Here is a 25863-nt window from a genome sequence, read left to right as displayed (position 1 = left end):
AGGTTTTCATTCCAGATGCCTCTTTCCAATCACAATGTCACCACTCTGATTTCTCAACATTGTGAAAAAACTTTTTTGTAGAACCAGGGGTGGGTAGGTATGCCTATAATCCAAGCAACTCTGGAGACTGAGGCAGGAAGATCATAAGTCAAGGCCAGCCTCAGCAATGTAACAAGACCCTAGGCAACTTAGGACCTGTCTCAAAATATAAAACAAAAAGGGCTGGGGATGTGGAACATTGGTTAAGCACCCCTGGGATTAGTTACATCCACAATGGACTTTTCTCAAAATAAAATCACATTCACAGGTCCTAGGACTTGGATATATATTTGGGGGACCAGCATCCAAAAACTAGAATGCTCTAAAATCCAAGCTCAGCATTGCAATGAATACACCAATATTTCTTATTCACTTGTATCATTTATGCTCATTACTCAAAGCATATTTCAACTGAGCTGTTCAAGAATTCAGTTATAAGCCAAGATAACAGGATAGTCAAAAGTTGGACCCTTATTTCACACCATGTACAAAAGTTAAAATAGATTAAATACCTAAATGTAAACTTAAATTATAAAGCTCAGAGAGGAAAACAGATGTAAACCTCTATGACTTTGGATGTGACCAAAAGAAAAAAAAAATGTCAATAAATTGTGGAGGACCAGAAGGTAATGTAGAGGAACTAGGCAGCATCCCCCAACCCCTCCACAGCACAGAAAGGAAGTAGCAAAAGAATAGCTGGTCAGAGAGGAATCTGCATGAGATGGACATGGCACAATTGAGGTGATCACTCACTGTGTGCTTCTAATTATGTTATCTTGAAGGTGTAAATTTACACACATGGTGATAATGTTTATGAATTATTACTATTATTATTATTTTATTTGTTTATTTTTATGTGGTGCTGGGGATCGTGCTTGGCAAGCACTCTACCACGGAGCCACAACCCTGGCCTATTATTATTACTATGTTTTTGGTACCAGGAATTGAACCCAGAGGCACTTAACCACTGAGTCACATGCCCAGCCCTTTTATTTATTTATTTATTTTATTTCGAGACAAGTTCTCACTAAGTTGCCTAGGGACTTGCTAAATTGCTAAGGCTGGCTTTGAATTTCCAATCCTTCTGCCTCAGCCTCCTGAGCAGCTGGGATTATAGACCTGCACCACCATGCCTGGCTAATAATAAAGTTTTCAAAAAAGAAAAAGAAAAGGCAGGGGCTGGGGATGTGGCTCAAGTGGTAGCGCGCTCGCCTGGCATGCGTGCGGCCCAGGTTCGATCCTCAGCACCACATACAAACAAAGATGTTGTGTCTGCTGAACTAAAAAAATAAATAAATTTAAAAAAATAAAAATAAAAAAAAAAAGAAAAAGAAAAGGCAATTACCCCTGGGTTTGAACCCCAGTACCAGGCCAAAACAAAGAAAAAGAAAAAAGACAACCACAAGTGTTGGGTAGGATGTGGAGAAATCAGAACCTTTGTATATTGCTGGTAAAAATTTAATTGTAGGGCTAGGATTGTGGCTCAGTGGTAGAGCGCTTGCCTAGCACGTGTGAGGCCCTGGGTTCGATCCTCAGCACCACATAAAAATAAATAAAAATAAATAAATAAAAAGATATTGTGTCCAACTGCAACTAAAAAATTAATATTTAAAAAAAAAATTTAATTGTGCAGTTGCTTTGAAAAACAGTTTCTCAAAAGTTAAAAGTTAAACATAATTATTATATGATTCAGCAATTCTACTCCTAGGTTTGAAAGAACTAAAAGCATTCACACAAAAACTTAAGTATGGGTATTTATAGTAGCATTATTCATAATAGCCAAGATGTAGAAACAATCCTAACATCCATCAACTGATGAATATGTAAATAAAATGTGCTGGGTGTGGTGGTATGCACCTGTAATTTCAGTGACTCTGGAAGCTGAGGTAAGAGGATTATAAATCTGAGGCCAGCCTCAGCAATTTAGGGAGACCCTGTCTCAGAAAATTTTAGAAAGGGCTTGGCATGTAGTTCAGGGGTAGCACTTGCCTAACATACATGAGGCCCTTCATTTGAGCCCCAGCACCAAGAAAAAGAATGTAACTGCTAATAAATATAGGACTTCCTTTTGGAATAAAGAAAATATACTGGATTAAATGGTGCTGATTGCACAATTTTGTGAATATAACAAAGCTAGTGAGTAGTACACCTTAGTGTTTGTTTGTTTTTTTTTTTTAACAGAGGTCTTTTATGGAATCATAAAAGTATCACAAGTTGGTTTTATAATCCAGGATATTGTTTGTATAGCTGGACAATTAGGGGGGTTTTTTTGTTTGTTTGTTTTTTACTTGTTTTTTTTTTTTTTTTTTTTTTTAATGCTGGGCATCAAACCCAGGGCTTCATACATGCTAGGACAAGTGCTCTACCACTGAGCTACAGCTCTAAAGTGACTTAGATCCTATTTATCAATCTTTTCAGAGACAAATAGATACTATCCCAAAGTTTTCTGATATTCTTTTATTAACTGTTATGGCTTGCTGAATCAAAGCAGCTGAATTCAAAACAAGTTCTATGTCATTTCTTTCATGGAGTAACTCACCTTACTGAACTTGAGATCCTGAATGAGCAACACCTAGCCTCATCCAATTCTTGAAGATGTATTTGTCACTTATGTAATTTCAAAGTCAACAAGAGGCCCAGTCTCCTGAATAACAACTTTGATGGGGAAGTGAGCACACAGAGACCTTGTACACCCTTGCCATGTGCTGTGACTTCAAACAGTGTGAATGATAGCCAATTCCCTTTTTCTTGTCAAGAAAACTAAGTTCCACAATAATATGACTCAAGTCCCTTAAGTCCCTCTGGAGCCCTTCACAATAATTGTCCTTTCAGAGTGATGTCAAATCTGGAATGTTGACAGTCTACTTGCTGAAAATTGTCTTCATCCTTGCCATAGATGCAGGAAAGGTGAATGGTACATATTTTATTTTGAATGGTATACTTTAAGGATTAATTTATGGCATGTAAATTTGTTTGGGTTTGAATTATATCTCCCAAAAAGAACAGGTTGAAGTCCTAACCCCCAGGACCTCAGAATGTGATCTTATTTGAAATAGTATTAGGTTCAGGGAGATCAACATAGCTGAGGCAGAGTACCAGAAAAATGCTGTCTGAGGACAAGACAGGGAGATGAGCCATCATGTCCCTGTTTATAATAAGTCCCATTACTATGACAACTCCCACCACTGAGGACTTACTGCTCATGATAACTCCTGCCACAGTTTCAGTATTTTAAAATAACTAATGGGAGCAAATGGGATAAGGTCTTTAGTCAGGTCTGTAGGGGGAAGAGAACACCACAGCTCAGCATGTAAGACAAGAAATTCCAGACCTTGGGCCTTGAGCTTATCTCACTCGGCCTACTCTACCCTACCTTACAGAGTGCTTCTTTCACCTCCACATCAATAAATCTGTACATTAATCAGGGCACAGTGGAGTATGCCTGTAATTCCAGTGGCTGGAGTGGATGAGGCAGAGGATCGCGAGTTCAGAGCCAGCCTCAGCAAAAGTGAGGCACCAAGCAACTCAGTGAGACCCTGTATCTAAATAAAATACAAAATAGGGCTGAGGATGCGGCTCAGTGGTCGAGTGCCCTTGAGTTCAATTCCCCCACCCTCCACCAAAAAGAAACAAAAAAGTTCTGACTCAGCACAACTGACATAAGCTCCAACAATTTGCATTTTTTTCCAACCTTCGTTTCCCATCCCCCTTGCTTCCAATGGGTGGCCATGAGTCCATTCTTTAAGAACCATTCTCAAGTCAGCTCCCAGTCTAGCCTTCAGCCCAAAGCAGAACAGCTATGAGGCTGTGTGACCACTGCCTCCAGTAACACTGTGACAGGTATTTGAAAAGTAGGTCAACTCAGCCTCTGCTCCCCTGCATTTCTGGAGATTAGTCAGAAGATCTGGTAACCTGTCTCTGGTCACTAGAAGGAAAAGGTGTGGTAGATAGGAGGTACCTGGCTTCCATCTGGAGAGTGACACCCATCTTAATGAGTGTCAAAACACCTTAGTCACTTATATTTTGTTTACGGCTGCCTTTCCAAGTGCCATTTCCTTAGGCTCCACCTCAAATAGAAGACATTAAATGCCAAAGCACTACCCTACAAAAGGAGTTGCCAAAGCTTGCCACAGTAAATAAGATTGTTGCTGGACCCTTGTTCCCAATAGCCATTTCTCCAGTTTTGATCTTTAGTAAGTCACGTATCCCTACGCCTGCCTGTTCCCTCATGTGTATCATCCTATCCGTGAGAAGATTGCTTGCAACATGGAAGAGAACACAAGAGTGTCAATCTAAGTGATTATAAGGATCTATGCATAACACACTAATGTTTCCTAGCAATTTGTGCAACTTTATGATGAATTCAGTATCTAGGAGAGAATATTGGCAAGGCAAAAAGGGCAAATCTCAGATCTAGAAAGATAAAGAGTACCACTTGGAGCTCGGTTCTTTTGAAGACCATGAAAAACTTATGACTATGAATGTCAGATGATATCATTTTTCACTAAATGGTCGTTACCACATGGAGAGCTGTATCTCCAGGATTACCTTTCCTTCCTTGTCAGAGGAACTAGAATGCCCTCCTTTCTACCATGTTTTTCCTGAGGACAGGAAAGTAATACTTCCTTCTCTTTGGTGTTTATACCCCATACCACATTCCTGTTACAATGTTGTTCAGTCAACCTGCACACTTTGGTCTCTTCATCTTTCATAATCCTTCTGTTTACTCAACCACTTCTGTTATTACTCACTAAGCTTTCTGCCCCTTTCTTCACACTGTTCCATTCAGAGTCTGGAAGTAGAGACCTGATTTCACCACTGATTCATGATGACTCTGAGATCCATTGCTAATTAGGAATGATCACATCAGTGAAAAACATATCCTTGAACTCACAGAGCAACCACAACAGAACTGCAAGCACCTATTCTGTGCAAATTAAAGTTCTGTGTAAACTCACTGTGGGAATTAAAGTTCCTGCTTAGAGAATTAAACCCAATACGCAATAGATCTTGATTCTAATCCTAGATCTTCCACTGACAAATTGTGCTAGTTTGGGCAAGTGATCCTCCTGGGCCTTAGGTGCTTCTCTGCCAAAAAGCTGGGTACAAGCCAGGAGCCTGTAATCCCAGCAACTTGGTGGGCTGTGTCAAAAGGATCACTAGTTTAAGGTCAGCCTCAGCAATTTAGGGAGACTCTGTCTCAAATAAAAAATAAAAAGGACTGGGAACATAGCTTAATGGTAAAGTGTCCTTGGGTTCAATCCTCAGTAATGGGAAGGGGAAAAAAAGAATACTTGGGTACCATGTGACCAACTATTTCGTTTTGCCTAGGATGCCTAGTTTTAGCACTGAAAGTTCTGGGTCTCAGGTAATTTCTCAGGACTAAGTAAGCCAGGGAGGCAGATAGCTAGTTCCCCTATTAAACAGGCTGAGATCCTTCCTGATTCTGAAAAATTGGGGTCTAAGTCTCAGGTGTTTTTCAAGGTGTGCTGACTGTATACACTACTGGAAAGTGTGGATTAAGTCACCAGGAGGGTGGCTGTATGCAAAGAACTTGGAAGGAATCCTTGCCTCCTGACCTCTGACTCACAGGGTGCTACAGGACCTCATTCCTAACATCTCACAGGAAAACATATCAGCTGAGAATGGTAGACTCAGGCATGAGACATTCTTGGGTTTCCCAGTGGAAAAGAAATTTAAAAACAATTGACTAATGAGAAGAATTTGCAGCAAATGTTGAGGCTGCCAGCATTCTTGCAAGTGAGCCATGACCTTTTAAGCTACATTTACAACTGACAAGCTTCTTGGCCATTGTCCCAATGAAGGCTTCTTTCTCGGTTTAGACTGTATTCAAAACTGGCTTGGCAGTAAGGCTTTTAGCATCCTCAGATATAGATTTATTCCAGCACAGATCACATGAAATCAGCTTTCTAATAAAGGCCTTAAACAACAAAAAAAGATAAACAGAGACCACAGTCAAGGCCGGTGTTGACTATTGAACCTTTTGTCCTATTGTCATGCTGATCAAGAAAAACATTCTCAGATGACTTGAATCAAAGGGGAAAACAGTGAAACCCAAGGTCTTCAGCACATTTACCATACTGCAAGGACCTATTAGGCTCCCAGTTGACCCTGAGCTGACTCTGAAAAAGATGCAGTTTGCCCCAGATTTATATTTAATTTAGAAGCAAACTTCATAATCACCTTGTGCATTTTCTGTGGGCCTGATTTTTCCTATTTCAATCTCACCTCATAGCTTACATTTGGCCCAATTGGCTGCTTCTTAGTGATTTCTTTTTCAGCAGCTAGAGCCAAAATGCAACTCCAAATAATTATTGAGCAGTGATAGAATGCTCCTGGAGAAAGTCAAAAGAGCCAGATTAACACAAGCTATTTAAGGAACTAAGTCACAAATCAAAGAACTTCCCTAACTCAGCAAATTAAGAAGCAGTTCTTTAAAGGCTCTTCCCACTTTTGGCCCATCAAAAATGCAATAAAAAATCAAGTCAAACTGGTTCAAATACACAGTTAAAATCAAGTTAAACTGGTTTAGGAAGTATATCAAATAGTAATATTTTCCAGCCAAGTGTACTCTTCTCTCTTTTCTGTGAGCTCAACTTTAGAATAATCTAGGCTATTTTTAAATATATATATATATATATATATATATATATATATATATATATTAGTTGTAGATGGACACAATTCATTTATTTATTTATCTTTTTGTGGTACTGAGGATGGAACCCAGGGCTTCAAACATGCTAGGTGAGCCACAAACCCAGCCCCCTAAGGCTATTTTAACAAAGAAAATTTTAAGCCACAAGTTCATGAGTTAATTATCTAGAAACTAATTATGACTCAAATGAAGATTTTCCTGTTTACACATAACCAAGATGTAGAGTCATAAATATCCACAGAAGGTATTTTTGGTGATACATGATCAACATGGGAAAGACAGGCTAAAAAAGAAGGCTCCAGGCATGTGACTGAATCCTTCAGTTGAAGGGTGTTCTATGTTACCTAATGAACTGTGAAGAAATTAAGATATGTGTTCCTTTGCTTTGTACACCCAGGCAGGCAGCCAAGGTTCTCATAATTGGCAAGATTGGGCCACCTGCCCTGTCCCCTGGCCTTTGAGTTTGTTCACTTCTCATCTGTGGAGCTGGGGGAGGGGTGGGGAGAATTTCTAACTCCTTTAAACCCTGTCCTGAGTTTCTGACCAGTGGTTAGATGACTCCAAAGGGTTCCAATTGAAGCCCGATTTAGGCCTATGTGTATCAGGAACACCAAACCCATGGTTGAGTTTGTGCTGGCCAGACACAAGTCAGCTCTGACCTCCTCAAGGCTGTCCTCTGGGCAACCACTGTGTTCCAGGGACATTTAGCTCTGAAGGTGTACAAACTCTTCCCTATGTTTTCTTCCTGAAAGATGAAGAGTTTGTTGGAGTGTGTGAATTCATGAGAAAGGCTTATTTTTGTCCAGGACCACTTTGTGCTTTTAATAGTAAAGTTATGTTTATTAAACTGAGCTCTGACACTTGATACTCGGGGGATCTGTATGCCACTTCATCCTGGTCTTATGAAGCAGTTGTGTTTCTTTAAGTCGTTCATCCTGAGGTTAGTTTGCACTTCCTACTTTGTTCCCCTCCAAATAGAGGGCTCCATTTTGTAAAGAGGGAAAACAAGCAAGGCTCGTGGCCACACTGACTGGAGATGAGGAGGTAAGAATCTATTACAACCAAAAAAATGGCATTTGTTCTGAGCCCAAAAGCTAGGAAGAGGGATGTGGTATTCCTGTGGCAAATAAACCTTAGAGCTCTAGGGTCTGGTACAAAAGAATAGTAAATATAAGGTTTGGATCTACACTTTGCCTCCTAAATAGGAACACATTTTTTTTTTTTTTTAGTGTGATTCCAACATTTCCAGGAAAATTACACATTTTTTTTCTGGTCAGTGATTTGGCCTGTTTGGTCTGAAAGTCCTCCTGTTTCCTCTAGTTGACTAACAAAATTGGAGGTTACTGGAATTGATCAATACGAAGGCAGGGCTTAGCAACTGAACAGCAATAAGACAGACTGTGAAGCTCAGTAGTAGAGTAAATGTCATGCCCTGGCTTCAATACCCAGCACTGAGGCAAAAGGAAGAACATACAGAGAGGATTTCTCCTTCCCAAGAAATCAAGGCTTTTAAAAGTAGAATAGTCCTACAAAGAGAAAGAGAAAGGGGGCTGGGGATGTGGCTCAAGCGGTAGCGCGCTCGCCTGGCATGCGTGCGGCCTGGGTTCGATCCTCAGCACCACATACAAACGAAGATGTTGTGTCCGCTGAAAAACTAAGAAAAAAAATATATTAAAAAAAAACTTCTCGTTCTAAAGAAAGAGAAAGGAACTGAATCCTCCTCTTAGCAGTGACTCTGGTCCCAAAGTTCAAACTTTCTGAATCTTTTTTATGAAGAAGTAGATTTAATAGTTTACCTTGACTTAAAGGACTTAGGTTTACTTATTTTTTAAAGTTTATTCTAGCTGTGCACTGTGACACATGCCTATGATCTCAGGAAGACCTCAAGTTCAAAACCTCAACTTAGCAAGACCCCGTCTCAAAATAACATATAAAAAGGACTGAAGATGTAGCTCAGTGGGTAAGTGCCCATGGGTTCAATCCCCTCCCCCGTACCCATACTACTATTACTACTATTACTACTACTACTACCACTAATAATAAAGTTTATTCTTATTGACATTGTAGATGGAGTGGACTAACATGTAAAAATGCCCAACATATACTTTAATTGTATTAAAAAGGTTACAATACAGTGTATAACATAATCCTACTTATGATTTTTAAATACGTTATACATATATTTGTATATAATTTTTATATTCATTGAAGCACATATTTCTGTGTGTGTGTGTGTGTGTGTGTGTGTGTGTGTGTATGAGCCCCTGGGTTCAATATCCAGTTCAAAAAAAAAAATCCAGAATTGGATCTGAAACTTGACCTTTTGATGATGGAAATGTTTGACTCCCCATTGGTCATTCAGCTACTAAACTTTTGCAAGAAGCATTAGAGTGCTAAGCCCTTCTACTGCTTCTGTATTTGAGTAAATTAGTGAAACCTTCATGTCTGGAAATGAGAACATGTCCATTGTGCTATTATAAACTATCATACATACACCCCATACACAAACTCTGTTTTTTTGTAGTGCTGGGGATTGAACCCAGGGCCTCGTGCATGCAAGGCAAGCACCTTGCCAAGTAAGCTATATCCCCAGCCCCAAAACACAAACTCTTTAATTTAGATGTTTAGGTGTTTTTAAGGCACTTCCCATGGGATAGCCAAGTGAGAAGATCCTTCTGGATTTGTCTCTTAGAGAAAGGAGGCCAGTCTGGTCCCAAGGTGACTCTACTGTTTTCTAATTGCCCATCTCCCTTCCAGCTAGCCACTGAAAGACTGAGAGAGTCAAAAAGACTGGGGAGAGTCCATATTGTTGAGTCCTTTTAAATATATCCTCCTGTTTCTTTCTTTCTTTTTTTTTAACAGGGAGAGAGAGAGAGAGAATTTTAATATTTATTTATTTATTTTTTTTTAGTTTTTGGCAGACACAACATCTTTGTTTGTATGTGGTACTGAGGATCGAACCCGGGCCGCTCGCATGCCTGGAGAGCACGCTACTGCTTGAGCCACATCCCCAGCCTGTATCTCCCTGTTTCTAAGGCATCAGTTTATCAGTTTCCTCTGTCCCTGAATGATGTTTTTACCACTGGTTATTTATATAATGATAACCATTATTTGCATGAAGTGTGCTCATGGTCCCTGGGAACCCTGTTGATTTAAGTGCTATTATCAAGGGAAGAGGCTCACACTCTGTCCCCTAGTTGCCAACAAACACAAGCTCAGAGCCAGGCTCATGACTGAAGAGAGTAGGGATTGGCACCCAGAAAGCTAGGGACCACAAACCCAGAGCCCATAGCAGGGCCATTGGGTGAGGGAGGAAAGCCCAGCAGAAGCAGTTACCTTTGTCCCCACCTTAGACTCTAGAGGTTATTGGGAGAAGTCTCACAGAGGAAGTGACAAAATCACACACCTGTCCACTGAGCTATGCTAATGAGCCTGGCCCTTGTGTACCAGGCTTGAAGCTGGCAATAGGCCATTGTCCGCCCAACACACCAGCTTTTTTGGATCTATCTTTCAAGGACTCCAGATGATCGTAATCTGTTTTCGAACTGAGTTGTTAACTTGGGTAACAGAAAAAGTAACTGAGATCCTCATCTGAAGGTCTCACATTACTGACTTTATTATTTAAGTCAGGATATCCTGTTCTGCTAAGAGTATGTGTGTGTCTGATCTTATATACACACTGAACAGTCAAAGGAGGAAGTCTCCCCAAAGAGTTTTTCCCTCTGGCCTCCTGACTACACACACATAACACTCCTAAATCTTTTGGATTTTGGACTATAGAATTTAGTACTATGTTTTGTCTTTGTTTTCCTTCTGAAGGAATGACTTTTTTACTATCCTTAGTATACATAGTGTTCTGGAAAAAAAAATATAATAACAGGTAATCCAAAAACAAAGGGCAGTTCAAGAAACCAATCAATCTGAAAAATTCTTTTTTGTGGGGGTGAAGGAGTACCAGTAATTGAACTCAGGGGCACTCAATCATTGAGCCACATCCCCAGCCCTATTTTGTATTTTAATTAGACATAGGGTCTCACTGAGTTGCTTTGCTATTGCTGAGGCTGGCTTTGAACTTGTGATCCTCATGCTCAGCCTCCCAAGCCCCTGGGATTATACAGTGCTGAAAAATTCTCTTTTCCTGTAAGGAGAGAGGGTGCCATTTCTCAGAGCATTATAGTATCAAATCATGCATTCGGTTCTGTAAATTTTTCTTTCCATCTCTTTATTTTTTTGCTCTTTTTTCATTTCTTGCCTTGCCTTTCTTTCCTGGACTCCTCTTTCTTTTGCTTTCATCCTCAGTCTTTTGAAAGAGAAAAAATAGCCTCTATTCTCAGATCAGAGTAACAGCCTCAGAGATAATACATACGTTGACAATTTTTTTTGTGTGTGTGTGCTAAGGATTAAACCCAAGGCCTTGTGCGTGCAAGGCAAGCACTCTACCAACTGAGCTATATCCCCAGTCCCTGAAAAAAAATATTTTTAACCGTTAAAAACATAGAATCTGACAGATGTTATGGCACATGCCCGCAATAACAACAACTAGGGAGGCTGAGGTAGGAGACTCACAAGTTTGAGGCCAGCCCAACATCTTAGACCCTGTTTCAAAATAAAAACTAAAAAGGACTGGAGATGTAATTCAGTGGTAAAGGGTCCCTGGGTTCAATCCGTGGTACCAAAAACAAACAAACAAACTTACAGATTCTTAGGACTGGGATGGTAGCTCAGTGGGAGAGCACTTGTTTCTCATGTGCAAGGCCCTGGATTCAGTTCCCAACACTGCAAACACACACACACACACACACACACACACACACACAAAAAGACTCTGGACTGCTGGGGTTCATTCCCACCTCTACCAGCACTCCAGCAACTTTTTATCTTCTATATGTCAAGTTTCCTTAGCTTCAGTGTGGTGGATTGCATACTAATAATATCTCTATTAGATGGGGACATTGAGTAGATTGAGAGCATACTTAGAGCAGTTAACAGAAGTGCTCAATATATTTTAGTTGTTTTCATTTACAAAGAGCTTCTCTTTCAATATCTGCATGTTCTAAAGTACAGTTCTCTTTTGAGTTACCTCCTGTTACTAATATGACTTCTTTCTCCTCTTGTAGGCTTCTTCTTCCTCTTTTCCTTCTTCTTTGATTCCAAAGATTCTTCTGCTCCTCTTCCTTCTCTTAAGAATCTACTCTTTTCCCATTTCCTGGGGAAGATACAAGCCCTAAAGAGCATCACAGTCACCCCAGGTCATTGCTGTACTCAGGGTCTCCCAACATCTTCACCCAGCCCAGCTCAGTCTCTCTCCAGCCTTCTTGGCAGGAGGAGTGCCATGGTGGATGGCACAGTGCCTCTGCAGCCCCAGAAATGATTTGTCCAAGGGTATGGGATACTTGCTCCTGAGCTCTGGAATAATTACAAGTTTGTGTGACAGTTTTTGTTACTTTTTTTTTTTTTTTTTAGGTACTGGGATTGAACTCAGGGGCACTGGACCACTGAGCCACATCCCCAGCCCTATTTTGTATTTTATTTAGAGACAGGGTCTCACTGAGTTGCTTAGTGCCTCGCCTTTGCTAAGGCTGACTTTGAACTTGTGATCCTCCTGCCTCAGCCTCCTGACCCACAGGGATTACAGGCGTGAGCCACTGTGCCTGTCCAGTTTTTGTTACTTTTTAAGGACTTGAGTCCATGTTCAAGTCACTGGTTTAGGGAAGGGAAGAGGAACATGGTAAGATTAGCAAGGTACAGAGGAAGTACTGTATAAATATTAAATTCATGAATGGTAACCTCAGGAAGAGCAATCAAGGGAGAGGTTGGAGTTTCCTCTGCCAACCAAATGCCCCAAACTTTGCAGTGTAAAATAACAATCATTTATTATAATTCTATCATATGGTTCTAGGGCTTGACTGAGTTTCTCACTTGGGTTTTCTCAAGCAGTTGAGGTGATCACTGGGACTACAGTTGTCTTCAAGATTTCTCTCATGTTTGGTGACTGATGGGGTCAGTATTGGCTGTAAAGACCTCTGCAGGGGCTGTTGGTCAGAATAAAAACACATCTCTTCATGTGGCCTGGGCTTCCTCACAGCATGGTGGCTGAACTCTAAGGATGAATGTCCCCAGGGACAACCATGCAGAAGACATATTGCCTTTTCTGACTTAGTCTTAGAAGTTACACACCATCACTCAAAATTCTCATTTCTATGGAGGTAAATCAGTAAGGTCAGCCCATATTATAGGAAACAAGGATTAGAATCTAGCTTTTGATGGGATGATTGTCAAACTATTTGATTTGTAGCCATATTTTAAAAAAACACACAATAATTTTCTAAGTTCTGGATTGTCATGGAATGGGGTGTACCCGCTAGGGGGGTTTCTATAATTAAAGGAATACCAGGCAGGGAGCATACTGACATCATTAGATAGGCAGCATTTTAATCCTGTGTTCGTAAGAGCTTTTAAAATTTTCTTTCTTTGCAGTACTGAGGATTTAACTTAGGTCCTCAAGCATGCAAAGCACACACTCTACCTCTAAACCATTTCCCTGGCTCTTTCCACAGATTCTGATTACTTCTCAGAGCATTCCAAGCCAACACTTCTCAGATCATTAGCCTTCCTTTTGGATACTAACATTTACCATTTTTTATTCATCTCTCTCTCTCTCTCTCTCTCTCTCTCTCTCTATATATATATATATATATATATATATATATATATATATATATATATATATATATATATTTGGTACCACAGATTGAACCCAGGGGCACTTAACCACTGAACCACATCCCCAGCCCTTTTATGTTTTATTCTGAGACAGGGACTCGCTAAATTGCTTAGGGTCTTACTAAGTTGCTGAGGCTGGCTTTGAACTCAAAATCCTCCTGCCTTAGCCTCCAGAATAGCTGGGATTACAGGTATGTGCCACAGCCTGGCTACCATCTCTTTTCTAGGGACTTTTCCAACCAAAAGAATTCAGGATCTGTTAGGTAATTTCTTGCCAGGGATAGAAAAACTCAAAAATAACTGGGCAAATACAGGCCTGCCAAGTGCCTGCCTTGTTTTCTCTCTCAGATCCTATGATCAAAGTAGCTAGTAGGTAGATGGATACAAAGAAAGGAAATCAAAAGTCACACATAGAGTATACCAGCTAAGAGCACAAGATTTCAAAGGGCCATTTTTTGTTTGTTTTTGGCATTTTGTTTTGTGTTTGTGGTGCTGGGAATGGAATGCAGGGTCTTGTGCAAGTGTGGCAAGTATCCCAACACTGAGCTACATCCCCAGTCCTCAAAATGCTAGTTTTAATCCTGACTCGGTTACTTACTAGCAGTATGCTAAAGGAAATCATCTCTCATCTAAGGTTCCCATCTATAAAAATGATAAAATATCTGCCTCATAGGGTTGTCAAGGATTAAACAAGATGATATGTGCAGAGTTACTAAATTTAGGACTCAAACTTAGTTTTAAAAAGTAACTTTTTTTTTTTTTTCCAATAGGGATTAAATTCAGGGGCACTTTACCACCTTATTTTAAATTTTGAGACCCAGTCTCTTGCAAAGTTGCTGAAGCTGGCCTTGAACTTTTATTTTTATTTATTTATTTTGGCCTTGAACTTTTGATCTTCTGTCTCAGCCTCTGAAGTTGCTAGGATCATAGGCATGCACCACTGCACCCAGAGAAATAATATTTTTAAAAATTTATATCTGAGGGGCTGGGATTGTGGCTCAGCAGTAGAGCACTCGCCTAGCACGGGCAGGACCCGGATTTGATCCTCAGCACCACATAAAAATAAAGGTATTGTGCTGTGTCCATCTACACCTAAAAAATAAATATTTAAAAAAAATTATATCTGAGCCAGGACTGGGGGTGAATGCCTGTAATCCCAGCAGCTCGGGAAGCCGAGGCAGAAATATTTCAAGTTCAAAGCCAGCCTCAGCAACTTAGTAAGGCCCTAAGCAGCTCAGCGAGACCCTGATTCTAAATAAACACACATACACACATACACATACAAAAAAAAAAAAAAAGCCAAAAAAGAAAAAGAAAAACAAAACCAACAAAAGTCAAGGATGTGGCTCGGTGGCTAAGTGCCCCTGGGTTCAATCCCTGGTACCAAAAAAAAAAAAAAAAATCTGAATTTAATATCTGATTCTGGTCATTCTGGAGCTTTCCCCTGCCCTTCTGTGGGGATGTATTGAGGATTTTATAAAGGGATGAAGCCCCAGTGTTTGGTGTGTGTATATGGGTATGAGTTTCCTTCTGATCAATAACCATTGGTCCCACAGATGTTGAGAAGTCTGCTGCCCTTATCCCTTATCACTTTATAGCTCCTACACCATTCTCAAAGCAAAGGAATCTTTTGCCAAGGTTTCCTGCAGTCTTCCCAGTTACACTGTACAGGTATTCACTTCTGGGATCTTCTGCCTCCCCTATGCTGGTACCAAAAATTAAGGTCTTTTCTTCCACTTCTCAGGGATTTAAAGACATCCCTCTTCCTTCCTCCTATGCACTAATTGGGAAAAACATCTATTTTAGGGTCTGAGGTTAATAGCAGCCCTTGCCTCTGTTTATCCAAGAAGCTGTAGTTCAGTGGTTCTCCAAGTGTGGTTCACAGACCCCAAGAGCTTTTAAGGGGTTTGGAAAAATCAGAACTATTTTCATAATTATAATAAAATGTTTGTATTTTTTACCATGCTGACATTTCCATTGATGATACAAAAATAATGGTGGGTGAAAGTGCTTTGACACTAATCAAGACAATGGCACCAAACTGTATCTGTGGTCATTGTATACTGCCCCATACCTGCAGGAAAACAAAAATAACAAGGTCAGTTTCCTTTTAAAATACTCTTGATGAAGCAATAAAAACTATTAGTTTTATTAAATCTTGATCTTTTTAATACTGTGATAAAATTAAAAACATACATAATGTGCCTTTCTGGTGGTGACAACCTTCCCAAGAAAACATGCCTCTTGCAAAAGATCTTCTTCATCCTTCTCCAAAAGAAATCACCTGGCGCAAAGCCCAATTCCTATTTCATGGATGTGAAATGCCCAAGATGCTATAAAATCAACAGTTTTTAGCCATGCACAAATAGTAGTTTTGCGTGTTGGCTGCTCCACTGTCCTCTGCCACCCTAAGGGAAGAAAAGCAAGACTTACAGAAGGATGTTCCTTCAGGAGGAAGCAGCAATAAAAGCAACCTGAATCAAGATGAGTGGGAAAACATCCTAATAAACACATTTTGGATATAAAATACACACACACACACACACACACACACACACAATGTGCTTCTGTTGCTTATAGTAGTATAAATCACTTGAGCAGCTGAGTTATGAACTGATTTTTTTTTCATGGAATACCATTTTAATTTGAAAGAATTACTGATGGACAAATATCTTAATCAGACTTAGGAAGACATTCTCTCAAAATCAACAAAGTGAGCCTGCCACTTCAAAAAAATAAATAAATAAATACATCAGGTGTGGGCCACAGCTTGGGAGGCTGAGACATGAGGATTGTGAGTTCAAAGCCAGCCTCAGCAATGGTGAGGCACTAAGCAACTCAGTGAGACCCTGTCTCTAAATAAAATATAAAATAGGGGATGCAGCTCAGTGGTTGAGAACCCCTGGGTTCAATCCGAAGTACCAAAAGTAAATAAATAAACAAACAAACAAATAAATAAATAAAATCTACCCCAACCCTCATATCCCTGTGAATATTGAAGAATAACTGTACAAAAGTTAAAATTTTAGAAAATCTGTATTCACTGTGGTTTTGCCACCTCTCCTCCCCAGCTCCCCAGTACTAGAGATTGAACTCAGTAGGGCTAAACTACTGAACTATAACCCAAGCCATTTTTGGTTTTGGTACCATGGATTGAATCCAGGGGTGTTTAACCATTAAGCCACATCCCCAGAACCCCCCTTTTAAAATATTTTTTAGTGGTCTATGAACCTTTATTTTATTTATTTATATGTGGTGCTGAGAATCAAACCCAGTGCCTCACATATGCTAGGCAGGTGCTCTACCACTGAGCCACCACTCCAGCACCCCCAGCCCTTTTTATCTTTTTCTTTTTTAATTTTGAGACTGGGTCCCACTAAATTGTCCAGGCTGTCTCCAAGCAGCTGGGATTATAGGCATGTGCTATTATGCTGGCCTGCATTTATTTTCTTCAGTTTTACAGTTTCTTGCAACATGACTTTTGATGAGATTAATAAGTATCATAACAAATGCTATCTCTTGTGATTATAGAGTAAAATCTGGTAACAACTGAAAGGTCTGCATGATTCAATGAGCCCATGGGCAGTACATGATGTAACAAATCCTGCAGACATAAAAGAACCATTCAAAGTGTAACTTAGACCAATGGATTCTACTAAAATGGTATATAAAAAAGTTTATTTATCTGGTCTCAGATTCCATATTGCAATTAAATTATAAGGTAATTATCACTCATTATGTTTTAGTGTAATACCTAAAAAGAATATCACATGTTATCAGAAGAGTCTATTAAAATACTACTTCCTTATCTAATTGAATATCTGTGTAAGGATGGATTTTCTTCATGTACTTCAACAACATATCACAACAGATTGAATAAGGAGATGAAAATCCAGCTGTTTCTGATTAATGAAATTTGTAGTTGCTGTCATGGCTAAGGAGGGTGGGCAGGAGGATTGCAAGTTCAAAGCCAGCCTCAACAAATTAGCCAGGCCCTAACCAACTTAGGGAGACCCTGTCTCAAAATAAAAAGGGCTAGGGACATGGCTCAGTGGCTAAGCACCCTGGGTTCAATCCCTGGTACCAAAAAAAAAAAAAAAGAAAAAAGAAAAGAAAAGAAAGAAAGAAAAAAAATTGCCGCTATTTTCCCTAATGTGTTTTTGTTTTGGAAAATTAATTTCTCTTAAGATATGCTAATTATTTTATTATTTTATATTCTGGTAAATATTGACAGATATAATTCACATAAACAAAAGCTATTTGGAGTTCTCAATAATATTTAGGAGTGTAAAGAGGCCCTGAGACCAAAATCTCAGAGGACTGCTGCTCTAGCTCTCTATGTTCATAAATTCTCCAAGTTCCCCTGAGACTTAAGGTATGCAAAAGCCTGAGAACTCATAGGCCAGTTTTATTATCTGCCCAGATCCTTCCCTCTTCTGAAATAAAGAACTAGAGACCTCGTTGGAATAGGAAAAGAAAGAAAAAAAAGAGAGAGAGAGGAAAAAAGTTAGTATCTCAAAATACAATCCAGCAGACATGTAAAAGCACTTGGCATAGTACTCACTCCTAGTTGCATGTAATGGCTGGTATCGTCTTCTTCATCTTCGTCATTATTATTTCATCTTGTCCATGTTTTTTCCATGGGATTTATATGCCAATTATTCTTAAGGCAATGTATCCTACAGTCTTTAAATATGATTTGGGGGCTGGGAGTGTAGCTCAGTGGTAGAGTGCTTAGGCTTTGAGGTGGTTGTTTCTCTGAACGTTTTTCAAATCAGGAGATATTCTTAAGAGAGAATAAGTAAAAAGGCTGAACTAGAATCATAAATTAAACCCAGAAAAGAATGAAGGGGTCCAGAATGCCACTCCAAAAATATGCCACTTTTGCATACAGATTATTTTGAGTTGAAGGCAACCAAGATTCAATAGATGCAGAGAAAAGCTTCCTCAGAGCTTCTCTTATCTGACTACAAAGCAGCAACTTCTGGGAAATGAGGCTACCTTCAGTCCTCTCTCTGGGGAAATTTCATGATCCTGAAGGAGAGAGAAAGGCCACTTATATAGACAAACATGATCACAAACTTTCATATTTCTTATTTGTTCTTCTAAGAACCCATTTGACTTTCCTAAAGAAATTTATTTTTCTTCCTATAGGATTCTTTTCTCCCCAGTACATTTCCCCTACTAACTTAGGTGGGTAAGCCCAAATTCTAAACACCCTTGGAGTTACTGGTCACTCAGCACTCCCATGTGTATGCATGTGAATAAACTCATCTCTTTCTTAGAAATCTGTCTGTCAGCTTAATTCACAGTCCCCAGAAACAGAACCTAAAAAGAATAGTTTTTCCTCACCTACAATAGCAAGACAAGGAAAGAGCTTAATACATAACCTTCCAGGTTTCCTGCCATCCCTGATACTGGAGGATTATCAGGTTGAAAGTTCATAACTTTTATTTATTTACTTTTTTATGTGGTGGTGAGGATTGAACCCAGTGCCTCATGCATGCTAGGCAAGCTCTGCTTTACCTCTGAGCTACAACCCCAGCCCTGAAAGTTCATAACTAAGAAACAACTATAAAGAATATGAAGCTGGGGCTGGGAATGTGGCTCAAGCGGTAGCGCGCTCGCCTGGCATGTGTGTGGCCAGGGTTCGATCCTCAGCGCCACATACAAACAAAGATGTTGTGTCCGCCGAAAACTAAAAAATAAATTAAAAAAAAAAAAATAGAATATGAAGCTGGGTTCAGTGATGCATGACTGTAATCCCAGCAACTCTGAAGGCTGAGGCAGGAGGATAGTAAATTCAAAGCCAGCCTCAGCAATTTAGCACAACCCTAAGCAAATTAGCAAGACATTGTCTCAAAATTTTAAAAGGGGGCTGGGGTTGTTCCTCAAGAGTTAGCACCCTGGGTTCAATACCATGGTACCAAAAGAAAAAAAAAAAGTAAAGAAATTTCCAAAAGCCATTTTTTTTAATGCCAATTGTGACAATATCAGAAATAGGTAATTTAATTAGTAGAAACTAATAAAATGAAAAGATGAAAAAAAAATAAGTTTTGATGGGGTCAAAGTGTTCAGACATTTTTTTATTTCAGATTTCCAAAGACAAGTTGGAGGTGGTCTGGAACAACCAGGTTGCCAATTTTATATTTTGACAAGTAACTTTTTTTTTTTTTTAGAGATGGACACAATATCTCTACTTCTTATTTAATTTATTTTTTAAAGAGAGAGAGAGAATTATTTTTTTAATATTTATTTTTTAGTTTTTGGTGGACACAACATCTTTATTTTATTTTTATGTGGTGCTGAGGATTGAATCCAGTGCCTCATGTGTGTGAGGAAAGCACTCTACTGCTGAGCTATAACCCCAGCCCCTGACAAATAATTTTTTAAAAAACATAGCATTTGGGACTGGGATTGTGGCTCAGCAGTAGAAAGCTTGCCTAGCACAGAGGGGCCCGAGATTCCATCCCAGCACCACATAAAATAAATGAATGGAATAAAGGCATTGTGTCCAACTACAACTAAAAAAATAAATATTAAAAAGATACCATTTCTAGGGGCTGGGGATGTGGCTCAAGCAGTAGCGCGCTTGCCTGGTATGCGTGCGGGCCGGGTTCGATCCTCAGCACCACATACAAACAAAGATGTTGTGTCCGCCGATAACTAAAAAATAAATATTAAAAATTCTTTCTCTCTCTCTCCTCTCTCACTCTCTCTTTTTAAAAAAAAATACCATTTCTAGGGGCTGGGGATATAGCTCAATTGGTACAGTGCTTGCCTCACATGCATAAGGCCCTGGGTTCAATCCCTAGCACTACAAACAAACAAAAAAACAACCAAAAATTCCCATACCATTTTAAAAAAATATTTGTTTGTTTGTTTTAGGTGGACACAGTATCTTTATTTTATTTTTATTTTATGTGGTGCTGAGGATCGAACCCAGTGCCTCATGCATGCTAGGCGAGCACTCTACCACTGAGCCCCAGCCCCAGCCCCCTCATACCATTTTTTATTACCATTAATTCATAAAACAAAGGATATGGTAACACTAAAAAAAGTGTTTCAGATGCAATCTCAAAAGAGATTTTCTCCAAAAATGACAGTTGTGATCTTACTCATTGTTTTCACTAGAGACTAGAAAAACTTAGTTATGGATTGGCAACTATGTATTCTATAAATATACACTATAATTAAATTTAACATAATTTTTATGGTGTTAGAGATTTAACCCCAGTGGTGCTCTACCACCATACTACACCCCCCAAATCTTTTTATTTTTTATTTTGAGACAGGGTCTCACTAAGTTGCCCAGGCTGGCCTGGAACTTGCAATCCTCCTGCCTCAGCCTCTTGAGTTACTGGGTTTATCTACATTTGTCACCATGCCCTGTACAACTTGACATATTTAATTAAAGTGAAAATTAAGACAACAACCATCCTCCTATATCTCCACTATTTTTTTTATTACTAAGACAAAATTTTAACAAATTTAGTTAAATGATCAAATTGGCTTTTATTTCCAACAGGTGAATCTGTTAGTACCTTACCTAAAAACAGAGGACTGCTGTACTGGGCATGGAGGAACAGTTGGTTGTGATAAAGTAGCTTGAGCAGGAACAGGAAGAGCATAATACAAAAATCCAGAATGGTTAACATCAGGTTACTTACTTCAGGTTACTTTCCTTGGAAGGATTGAGGCGGAGGGGACTGCCTATCATGGCAGCTAAAACTGGCCTATTTGGGGATTTAGCTACTTGATTTCTTGGAAAGTTAGATAAGTAGCTTAGTTTCAGTTTGATGATATGGAATTTTAGCATGAGTGACTCCATTTTGGTTTGGGCTGTTGGGGTCTAGTACAAGGGCTCAGTCAATCAATGGCCTCCTATAAATTTTCATTTAAAAGTCCAATGCATCTTGGTTAAATCTTTGAAAACAATTCCCCACGTTCATCTTCAATGAATAGGAAAATCTCCTTTGCCCAAAGCATTCCATGAAAATTAAAATGTAAGAAGCATTCTAGCTTCAGAATTAGAATTAGAGTTAGGGAAATCCTTATGGAAGTTTAGGGCTTTTGTTTCCCATGTCTTCTTCTGTGGTTCTAATGCTATCTGAAGTTTGCTATTGTTTTTTAGAAGGGTCAAACCTAAGGAGAGAGACAGAGATAGAGTGTATATGTGTGTGTTGGAGGGTCTGGCATGTAACAAAGTTTCTATCAAGTGAAAGCATGCACTGCATTACCTCCAGCTTCCACTCTTCAGAAACCCTTAATCTACTACAACAGCTCTTAATTTTAACATAGATCAGGATTTGCTTAGAAGCGAGATTTCCTTGTAAGACAGAAGCAAAAAGCTTAATAATTTGAATGTCATTTTGTTAAAAAGAAAGTTAACTGCTATTGTTGTTTAACATAAACTTTTTTTATTTCAAAAGTTATATGTATTTATTGAAGGAAAATTAGAAAAGATTAAAAGAAAATAAAAATGACCCATAATTTCACCACCTTGAGAAAACAACCATATAATGTATATTCTATTATATATATATATATATATATATATATATATATATATATATATATATAAGAATATGTTCAAAACAGGGATAAGACTTGATTTTGTGTGTGTGTGGTATTGATGATGGAACCAGAATAATCTCACCACTGAGCTGCATCCTCAGTTCTTTTTTTTTTTTTTAAGTTTGCTTTATTTTTAAATTTTTAATACCTCTATTTTATTTATTTATTTTTAAGTGGTACTGAGGATCGAACCCAGGGCCTCGAACTTGCTAGGCAAGCACTCTGCCGCTGAGCCACAATCCCAGCCACCTCAGCTGTTTTTATTGTTTATTTTGAGATAAGGTCTCCGAAGTTGCCCAGGTTGAACTTGAACTTGGTATATTGCTGCCTTAGCCTCCTGAGTCACTAGAATTACTGGGGTATGTCACCATGCCCTGCTGTTATGAATATTTTTGTACAACCTTTATTCATGACCCTAATTTCTCATTGGAATAAATTTCTTATTAGAATAAATGCCAGTGGAAGAATGATTAAATCAAAGGGTTTGTATTTGTAATATCTTGAAACAAATTGCTCACTAGAAGGTACATTCTCCAAGCTATTACTTTTAAGTTATTTGCCTTTATCTTTTTTGTTTTATTAGGAAAATTCCACCCTGTTATCATTCTTATATTTATATAGACTCATATTTATCTATAAGTTCTTCTAAATATACATGATTTCTGTTTTTGAACAGTATTTAGAATTTCCCTTACAAGATAAATAAAGTATCCCAACTTTAATTGGTGGTTTTTAAAAAACATTTTTTTATTTGTAGATGAACACAATACCTTTATTTTATTTGTTTTTATTTTTATATGGCCCCTGGGATGGAACCCAGTGCCTCACACATGCTAGGCAAGCGCTCTACACTGAGCCACAACCCTGGCCCCAATTGGTGTTTTATTAATTAGTATGATGTTGGCTATAAATGTGAAATTCCTTAATTCCTAAATTATTTTATTACTCATTGTATCTTATAGTTTCTCTCTACAATTTCTTTCTTTTTTTTCTTTTTTTTTTTTGAGACAAGGTCTCACTAAGTTGCTGAGGCTAGGTTCCAACTTGATATCCTCCTGCCTCTGCTTCAGGAGTCACTGGAATTATAGGCATGTGCCACCACACCCAGCTATCCAAAGATACTTTTCATAGCAAGTCTGACATTTTTCTGTATCTAGAGATAGAATTTAAACCAAACAGCCGCCAACCAGCACATTGATTTAAAATATATCCTGAATATGCAATTTTGATTTGCTATTTTAATAGCCTCCATAAAATGCATGATACACACATAATCTATGACTTGTTTCTTCCCCCTTATTCATGTTGTTACTATTATTCTTGTCACTAAAATTGAATATTCTTAGTACATTTGCAACATGCTTGACATTTTGCCAATTAGCTCATCTCCACTTCATTTTCTCTGGGTTAAATATTATGTTCAAATTTTAGAAGAGTGTAAACATATTAATTATTGAAATGTATAATATCCCTAATTATCATTCTTTAACATGGCAAATTTCTGACAGCCAGGGTAGAAAAATGAGATGAAAGAAGCCAGAGACTCTGTCAAATATCATGTAGTTTCAGCAGTAACTATTTTAGTAATGATCATTTAAACAGATCACTTGTCAGCTAGAGGGAATAATTTTCATTGTGCCAGATAGCAGGTGAGATTTAACTGGAATTTCAGTTTCATTTTCTGAAGGGTCATTTAGCTTAGCAATCTCCCAAGCTACATTATTGGGTGAATATGAATAGGTACCATGTCTCCCAGACTGCTTATGATATTTCTTTTGTGATTCCACTTGGCTTTCTACTTCTACTTTTGTGTCATTTCTCCAATTCTCTTCTTTTCGTTTTTCTTTCCAAACACCTATTTTCCCCACGTCTCTTCTCTGTAAGTGCCTCTAGGCTTGGTGATTCCTGCTTCAAAGATAACTATTGTACAACCAGTGCTATGCAGGCCAAATTGTTGCATGCAAAACAATGTGAAGTATCAAGGTCATAGCCAAGGGCACTACTTAAAACTGAGAAGAGACTGTGCTTGGCAAAAACTAACTGAACTCTAATCTTTGCTTCAGACAAAATGGCTTCATTCGTATCTAATTTTTGCTCTTGGCCAATAAAAAATGAAAATCTACCACTGGTTTAATATAAATAGTAGACATGATTCCTAGACTTCACTCAAAGTGTGACTTTTTCCTCAGCTATTAACATTTTAATGTAGTAGCAGAGTTTTTCCATTCTCATCCAGCAAAACACATTACAATAGATTCTATACAGAAGATCCCTAAATGGATGCCCATGCCACACCTCAGTGCTAAACAAACACAAGCACAATGGAGAACATAGAAATTGTTGCTGTACCACTTTTCTTTCAGTTTGCTGCCCCTGGTCTAGGATGATGTCTCTCTGAAGAGTTATCCTTGGTGCTTACTAAACTGCAAATTCTGGCTGGGGATATAGTTCAGTTGGTAGAATGCTTGCCTCACATGCACAAGGCCCTGGGTATTTAAATTTCCAGCGCCCCCCCCCACACAAATACACACACACACACACACACACACACACACCCCAAAACAAAACAAAAACAAAAAACAAAACAAAAAAAAGCAAGCAAACAAAAAAACCTAAATTGCAAATTCCTGGGCCCCACACCCATAGACTTTGACCCAGTAGTTCTGAAATGGGGTCCATGAATCTCTTGAGTTTACTAAATATCTCAACTGATGCTGATACAACTGGTCAAAAACACTAGTTTGCAGTGGCACACTCCTGTAATTCCTACTCGGGAGCCTGAGGCAGGACAGTCAGAAGTTCCAGGCTAGCCTCTACAACTTAGCGAAACTCTAAGCAACTTAGGCAAGAACCTCTCTCAAAATAAAGTGAATAAATAAATAGGACTGGGGATGTAGCTTAGTGGTAAAACACTACTGTGTTTAATCCTAGTACCAAAAATCAAAAAACAAGTGCTAGGCCAACTGTCCTTATTGGTTCTACTATTGACCAATTATTATGATTATTTTTTATTTGGTGCTGGGGATTGCACCTAGGATTTTGCACATGCTAGGCACATGCTCTACCATTGAGTTATTTCCCCAGCCTAATTATTATTTTTTAAAATTATTTTTTGTAGTTGTAGATAGAATGCCTTTATTTTATTTGGTTCTCTTCATGTGGTGCTAACCTAGTGCCTCACACATGCTAGGCAAGTGCTCTGCCACTGAGCTACCAATTTTAATTTCAGAAATTATCTACAAAAAAACCTCAAGTCCCATCCCCAGCCCAATTATTTTTAAATCATTTTAGTTTCTCTATTTTTGAAACCAATAATATGAATCTGATCAATCTTATTCCTTGGAGTTACATAAAGATGAAGATGATTATGTTGGAATTTATCTCAAAAGATGGTCACCAATATGCTCAGTAAAGAGAACTGAGCTTTTTGTTTGCTTTTTAAAACTAGGGCTTGAACCCAGGAACTCATACTTGCCAGGCAAGTGCTGTACCACTGAGCTACATCCTCAGACCCAGAACTATCTCCACTCCCCTGCCCTGGTAGGGGGTCAGGATTTAATCCAGGGGCAATCTACCACTGAATTATACCCCCAGTCCTTAATTTTTAAAATTTTATTATTTTGAGACATGGTCTCACTAAGTTGCTGAGGCTGGTTTCAAACTTGCAAGCCTCCTGTCTCCATCTCTCTGGTAGCTTGGATCACAGGTGTACACTACTGTGCCTGGCTTGAACTGCCCATTTTTTAAATGAATAAGTGATTTTAAAAATATATAAAAACAAACAAACAAAAATCAAATAACTGAGGAGGGGAGGGAGGACAGAGACTTACAAAGGTACACCAGAA

The 25863-nt window shown here is 38.7% G+C and overlaps 1 protein-coding gene and 1 pseudogene across 1 annotated transcript in view; one reads left to right on the top strand and one right to left on the bottom strand.

The window, feature by feature from the left end:
- The first annotated feature begins 15672 nt into the window (after window positions 1-15672).
- On the top strand, window positions 15673-15908 carry LOC113200524 (small ribosomal subunit protein eS27 pseudogene; annotated as a pseudogene).
- Window positions 15909-18419: 2511 nt separating this feature from the next.
- The window catches only part of LOC113200596 (uncharacterized), a 30257-nt gene continuing 22813 nt past the window's right edge, over window positions 18420-25863 (bottom strand). Inside the window, exon 5 of the mRNA XM_077800123.1 lies at window positions 18420-18475. The gene's annotated coding sequence lies outside the window, so the exon portion shown is untranslated. The remainder of the gene's footprint in view (window positions 18476-25863) is intronic.

The sequence above is a fragment of the Urocitellus parryii genome, chromosome 6, assembly GCF_045843805.1.
Source record: "Urocitellus parryii isolate mUroPar1 chromosome 6, mUroPar1.hap1, whole genome shotgun sequence".
In the NCBI taxonomy this organism is placed as follows: domain Eukaryota; kingdom Metazoa; phylum Chordata; class Mammalia; order Rodentia; family Sciuridae; genus Urocitellus; species Urocitellus parryii.
This window is presented reverse-complemented; position numbering and strand designations above follow the sequence as displayed.